The sequence below is a fragment of the Oncorhynchus keta genome, unplaced genomic scaffold (genome assembly GCF_023373465.1).
Source record: "Oncorhynchus keta strain PuntledgeMale-10-30-2019 unplaced genomic scaffold, Oket_V2 Un_contig_28553_pilon_pilon, whole genome shotgun sequence".
Lineage (NCBI taxonomy): Eukaryota > Metazoa > Chordata > Actinopteri > Salmoniformes > Salmonidae > Oncorhynchus > Oncorhynchus keta.
Window position 1 is genome coordinate 108,481 of NW_026286090.1, and position 6,916 is coordinate 115,396.

Genomic DNA, 6,916 nt, shown 5'->3' on the forward strand with positions numbered 1-6,916 from the left:
TTGGCAACTAGTATTATTCTAGCCGCTAGAGATATAACCATTTAATAACAGAAATAGAACGCAGACAGATATGTAGTCTAGTTTGAATACAAAAACAGCAGGTCAGGCTAAAGTACAGGTTTCAACAGACAAAATGCCAAAGACTAAATAGCAAGAAAAAACGACTCAGTAAATAGATGTATAACCATTTGAAACAGATAGAGGGAGGAGTCAAGCTTGTGATTGACACAAAACCAGCATGCCGGCCCATAGTACTGCTTTATAATAGATACAATGACACAGAACATAAAGAAAAGGCCTGTTCCAGACCGTCTTAACATAGTGGTTTAATGACAGAACGATGGTCAGGCTACTAGGAGCCAGATGAGGCTGTGTGTCTGGGTACCATGGGAGTCAGGCCCTCTGGGCTTCACGGTTAGAAGAAGCCCTCTGCCTTGCCGGCTATTCACCACCACGCTATGGTGGAGCCACTAGTGTAGAAAACACACACACAAATACACACACAGACACAGACTCATAGAGAGCGGCATCTAATTTGTAGATATGGCGGCTACACACAACAGTGAGAGAACCCCCTGGTAAAGAAGGACTGCAAGGCAACAATGGCTGCCGCGGCACAGGGGTAGGAATAGGGAACGTGGGAGATAAGACAACGGAGGAGGGGTACGATGGATGGAGTGATGAGGTGTGTGTGTGTGTCTCAGACCTGCATGGAACACCACCGTGGTCTTCTTGCATCCCGAGAGGAGTTGGAGATTCCGGAACAATCCTTTGGCTGTCAACTTCACATGGAAGTTAGACAGAGAGAGTCTAGGAGACCATAACATGTCTCTGGTGAGAGATTCCTCTAGTATAGAAGCAAAGAAAAAAGGAGGGAACAATTCACTGTCTAGTCTTTAGTCTCTAGGTAGATACTCCTCCAGACTAGGTTGGTCTCTGGGTAGATACTCCTCCAGACTAGGTTGGTCTCTGGGTAGATACTCCTCCAGACTAGGTTGGTCTCTGGGTAGATACTCCTCCAGACTAGGTTGGTCTCTGGGTAGATACTCCTCCAGACTAGGTTAGTCTCTGGGTAGATACTCCTCCAGACTAGGTTAGTCTCTGGGTAGATACTCCTCCAGACTAGGTTAGTCTCTGGGTAGATACTCCTCCAGACTAGGTTAGTCTCTGGGTAGATACTCCTCCAGACTAGGTTAGTCTCTGGGTAGATACTCGTCCAGACTAGGTTAGTCTCTAGGGTAGATACTCCTCCAGACTAGGTTAGTCTCTAGGGTAGATACTCCTCCAGACTAGGTTAGTCTCTAGGGTAGATACTCCTCCAGACTAGGTTGGTCTCTAGGGTAGATACTCCTCCAGACTAGGTTAGTCTCTAGGGTAGATACTCCTCCAGACTAGGTTAGTCTCTGGGTAGATACTCCTCCAGACTAGGTTGGTCTCTGGGTAGATACTCCTCCAGACTAGGTTAGTCTCTAGGGTAGATCCTCCTCCAGACTAGGTTGGTCTCTAGGTAGATACTCCTCCAGACTATGTTAGTCTCTAGGTAGATACTCCTCCAGACTAGGTTAGTCTCTAGGTAGATACTCCTCCAGACTAGGTTAGTCTCTAGGGTAGATACTCCTCCAGACTAGGTTGGTCTCTAGGGTAGATACTCCTCCAGACTAGGTTAGTCTCTAGGTAGATCCTCCTCCAGACTAGGTTGGTCTCTAGGGTAGATCCTCCTCCAGACTAGGTTAGTCTCTGGGTAGATCCTCCTCCAGCCTAGGTTAGTCTCTGGGTAGATCCTCCTCCAGACTAGGTTGGTCTCTAGGTAGATCCTCCTCCAGACTAGGTTAGTCTCTAGGGTAGATCCTCCTCCAGACTAGGTTGGTCTCTAGGTAGATCCTCCTCCAGACTAGGTTAGTCTCTAGGGTAGATCCTCCTCCAGACTAGGTTGGTCTCTAGGTAGATACTCCTCCAGACTAGGTTGGTCTCTAGGTAGATACTCCTCTAGTACAGGTGAAGAAAAGGAGGGAACAAGAGAAAAAGACTCCCAACAAAACCAAGTCCAAAAGAGCAGCTACACCACTCCCAGTAGCTACACCACTCCCAGATACACTCCTCCCAGATAGATGAGTCTCTAGAGCTACACCACTCCTCCAGACTAGGTTGGAGAGGAGAGCTACCACTCCCGGATAGATGGGTAGATCCTCCACCACCCTCAGATAGAGGAGAGAGAGATACACCACTCCCAGATAGGGGGAGGTAGATCCTACACCACCCTCAGATAGAGGGAGAGAGAGGAGCTGCACCACTCCCAGATAGATGGTCTCAAAAGAGAGCTACACCACTCCTCAGATAGGGAGAGAGAGAGCTACACCACCCCAGATAGAGGGAGAGGAGAGCTACACCACTCCCAGATAGAGAGCTACACCACCCTCAGATAGAGGAGAGAGAGCTGCACCAAGGAGAGGACACACTCCCAGATAGATGGAGAGAGCTACACCACCCTCAGATAGAGGGAGAGAGAGAGCTACACCACTCCCAGATAGAGGGAGAGAGAGAGCTACACCACTCCCAGATAGAGGGAGAGAGAGAGCTACACCACTCCCAGATAGAGAGCTACACCACTCCCAGATAGAGGGAGAGAGAGAGCTGCACCACTCCCGGATAGATGGAGAGAGCTACACCACCCTCAGATAGAGGGAGAGAGAGAGCTACACCACTCCCAGATAGAGGGAGAGAGAGAGCTACACCACTCCCAGATAGAAGGAGAGAGAGAGCTACACCACTCCCAGATAGAGGGGGAGAAAGAGCTACACCACTCCCAGATAGCGAGAGAGCGCTACACCACTCCCAGATAGAGGGAGAGAGAGAGCTACACCACTCCCAGATAGCGAGAGAGAGAGCTACAGGAGCTGTGAATGAGTGCGGGAGTGTAGGGGGAAAAAAAATTACACTCGAGCTGTACCCCCAGCCAATGGAAAACAAGAGAAAATGGCGCCAAAAATAGCATTGTTTTTCTGCCACCTGCAGTAGAGGCAGTAACAGTATGGAGAGATAGTCCAGGTCTAGTCTGTAGTAGAATCCTCAGAGAGAAAGGAACAAATGTAGGCAGAAACACGAACGATGAAGATAATCTCTTCTTCAGAGGATCAGCGGTAGTATGCAATGTCCCCTAGTGTGCCTCACACACACACAGCCGCGGACACAGACACACACACCGCAACAAACACAGACTGCAGCATTTGGGACCAATAGGCGTTAGAGGTTCTCTTTCACACAAACACACGGTTAGACAAAGCACAGCCTCGGCATCTCTGTGTATCTCACATTGGTTCTTTCGATAGTACTGTGAAGAAAACACACAGAGAGATGCTGCTAGGGAGGGAGGAGGGAGGAGTGTGCGCAGAGCGGCAAGTGGGAGGGACATGAGAATAACATCTCGCTCTCCTTCACTCCCAGGGTGAACATGTGAGGGGGAGGATGGACACATGGATGGAGGGAAGAGAAGGAGAAGAGAAGGTGGGAGGATGCAGATGGTTCATACCGAGGTTCTAACTGATGGGAGAGCAGAGATAAAGGAGAGAAGAGAAGGTGGGAGGATGCAGATGGTTCATACCGAGGTTCTAACTGATGGGAGAGCAGAGATAAAGGAGACCACTCCCAGGTGGGAGGATGCAGATGGTTCATACTGAGGTTCTAACTGATGGGAGAGCAGAGGAGGAGAGAAGAGAAGGTGGGAGGATGCAGATGGTTACACCACTCCCAGATGATGGAGAGAGCAGAGATAAAGAGGGAGAAGAGAAGGTGGGAGGATGCAGATGGTTCATACCGAGGTTCTAACTTATGGGAGAGCAGAGATAAAGGAGAGAAGAGAAGGGGGAGGATGCAGATGGTTCATACCAGGTCCTAATGATGGGAGAGCAGAGATAAAGGAGAGAGAGAAGGTGGGAGGATGCAGATGGTTCATACCCAGGTTCTAACTGATGGGAGAGCAGAGATAAAGGAGAGAAGAGAAGGTGGGAGGATGCAGATGGTTCATACCGAGGTTCTAACTGATGGGAGAGCAGAGATAAAGGAGAGAAGAGAAGGTGGGAGGATGCAGATGGTTCATACCGAGGTTCTAACTTATGGGAGAGCAGAGATAAAGGAGAGAAGTAGAAGGTGGGAGGATGCAATGGTTCAAATGTAGGTTCAGAAACTGATGGGACGATGCAAGATAAAGAGGAAGAGAAGGTGGGAGGATGCAGATGGTTCATACCGAGGTTCTAACTGATGGGAGAGCACAGATAAAGGAGAGAAGAGAAGGTGGGAGGATGCAGATGGTTCAATAGGCGTTAGAGGTTCTCTTGGGAGACAAGATAAAGGACAAAGAGAAGGTGGGAGGATGCAGATGGTTCTACCGAGGTTCTACTGATGGGAAACACAGAGATGCTGCTAGGGAGAGAAGGAGGGAGGATGCAGATGGGGCGGCTAAGTGGGAGACATGAGATAAAGGACTCCCAGAAGAGAAGGTGGGAGGAGCAGATGGACAGGTTCTAATTATGGAGCAGAGATAAAGGAGAGAAGAGAAGGTGGGAGGATGCAGATGGTTCATACCGAGGTTCTAACTGATGGGAGAGCAGAGATAAAGGAGAGAAGAGAAGGTGGGAGGATGCAGATGGTTCATACCGAGGTTCTAACTGATGGGAGAGCAGAGATAAAGGAGAGAAGAGAAGGTGGGAGGATGCAGATGGTTCATACCGAGGTTCTAACTGATGGGAGAGCAGAGATAAAGGAGAGAAGAGAAGGTGGGAGGATGCAGATGGTTCATACCGAGGTTCTAACTGATGGGAGAGCAGAGATAAAGGAGAGAAGAGAAGGTGGGAGGATGCAGATGGTTCATACCGAGGTTCTAACTGACGGGAGAGCAGAGATAAAGGAGAGAAGAAAAATGTGGATCCTTGAAAGCAGGAGGCCACACCCCTCTCCCATCACTCCCCTCTCTCCACCCCTCTCCCATCACTCCCCTCTCTCCACCCCTCTCCCATCACTCCCCTCTCTCTTTCTATTCCTTCTATCTCCATCTCTCCCTCTGTGGCAGGTGCTGTGTTAAGCCTATTCAGTGGGAGGGTGGCGTCTGTGAAAGGGATGCATTTGTCACACATAAAACAAACACAAGCGCCTCAGAATACTGATGAGTGACACTGTTCTACAGGGTGACTGTACAGACAGCCTGTGAATGGCTGTCCATTTCCATCCTTCAGCTGCTCTTTTCACCGTCTGGAGAATCAGCGTGGAATACACACCACAGGGGGTATATGGATGATGAGGCACAGATAAACACTGGACCATAGAGATGGCTGGGATTCAATGCCACTGACATTCTGTTGGGGGTTTATGAATTTAATTAATGCCAATAGATAGTGATGTCCCAACAACACCTAATCAATAATGACAAGATACGCATTGGAGCACATTGGAGGGTGTGGTAGTGAATGGGGCATATGATCAAATGTGAGTCAGGGGGTGTCAGTCACATGATGGCACTTCCTACTCTTCCCCCTGTTATGATGTGGAGGGGAAGGTTAGTGTTAGGACATAGACAAAGACACTCTCCAGGATACACTTCCACACTCCACCACCAGAGGGAAGCAACCAGGTCTAGGTGCTGAGCCAAGGCTTGATAAGCACATCAGGTACTTACAATTAAGGTGATGTCACAGTGGCAGCTTGGGGAACCAACTGGTTTTGTTTGAGGGCTTTCGTTAGTTTTTTGAGTCTTTAGTTTGGGAAGGCCTTTTCTTTTTTGTACATATTTATGTTTCAGCACCATCTGAAGAAATAATCATTTGCTTGGACTCGCCGACCCAGACGTCAAGAGAGACAGTGCTGGCCCTGGACCAAGGTAAGGTTGCTCTCTCCCTGGGCACAGTACATTCAACATTGAGGTGCATATGCTGATTTCTCACAAATGCACACATTCATTCAGGTTACAAACCATGTAACTATGTAACTAAGACCCCTAGACATAATGAGTCAGGTTACAGACCATGTTACGAGGCCAAAGACCCCTAGACTTAACCAATGCAACAATATTAGTAGGCTAGTTAATGGGTTTGTAACAGCCCTCTCCCCTCCACATCCCCCTCTCCTCTGAGGCAGCCGTGGTTTACAGGGACAAGGTCACTCCAGAGAGAAATCTGTCTGTCTGTGAGTGAGTGAGTGAGTGAGTGAGTGAGTGAGTGAGTGAGTGAGTGAGAGATGCGAGATAGACGGCAGTTGGGTATGGCCATTCCCGAGCTCAACACCAACAATTTAAAATGGGTACTAATATCCTTCCAATTCCTTTTAAAAGGCTAATTCACTTTAGCGGTATTAGTGGTCTCAGGGCCACCGGAACATCTGTTGCAAGTCGGCATTTCATTTTCAAATCAGGTGTGGCAGCGCCACTTTTAATTTATACAGAACAAAAATATAAACGCAACACGCGTGGTAACACATGGTCTGTAGTTTTTAGTCCGGTTGGATGTACTGCCGTATTCTCTAAAACGACGTCGGAGGAGGCTCATGGTAGAGAAATGAACATTCAATTATCTGCTCTGGTGGACATTCCTGCAGTCAGCATGCCGATTGTAAGCTCCCTCAAAACTTGAGACATCTGTGGCATAGGGTTGTGTGACAAAACTGCACATTTTAGAGTGGCCTTTTATTGTCCCCAGCACAAGGTGCACCTGTGCAATGATCATGCTTTTTAAAATCATCTTCTTGATATGCCACAACTGTCAGGTGGATGGATTATCTTGGCAAAGGAGAAATGCTCACAAACAGGGACGTAAAACACATTTGTGCAAAAAATTGGAGAGAAATAAGCTTTGCTTTTGTGCATATGGAACATTTCTGGGATCTTTTATTTCAGCTCATGGGACCAAAACAACATGTTGCATTCATATGTTTG

General features: G+C 48.2%; 2 long non-coding RNA genes across 9 annotated transcripts; both read left to right on the forward strand.

Moving 5' to 3' along the window:
• The first annotated feature begins 372 nt into the window (after positions 1-372).
• On the forward strand, positions 373-2,065 carry LOC127923155 (uncharacterized). Of its 8 annotated transcripts, none has more exons than XR_008113500.1 (4): positions 373-1,192; positions 1,226-1,327; positions 1,362-1,594; positions 1,930-2,065. It is a non-coding gene; the product is annotated as an uncharacterized LOC127923155 (long non-coding RNA). The 8 variants fall into 8 exon arrangements; XR_008113501.1 differs by having other exon boundaries at positions 1,260-1,327; XR_008113495.1 differs by having other exon boundaries at positions 1,226-1,594.
• Positions 2,066-2,459: 394 nt separating this feature from the next.
• On the forward strand, positions 2,460-6,390 carry LOC127923156 (uncharacterized). Its single transcript, XR_008113503.1, has 3 exons — positions 2,460-3,602; positions 3,956-4,070; positions 4,554-6,390. It is a non-coding gene; the product is annotated as an uncharacterized LOC127923156 (long non-coding RNA).
• Positions 6,391-6,916: the final 526 nt, after the last annotated feature.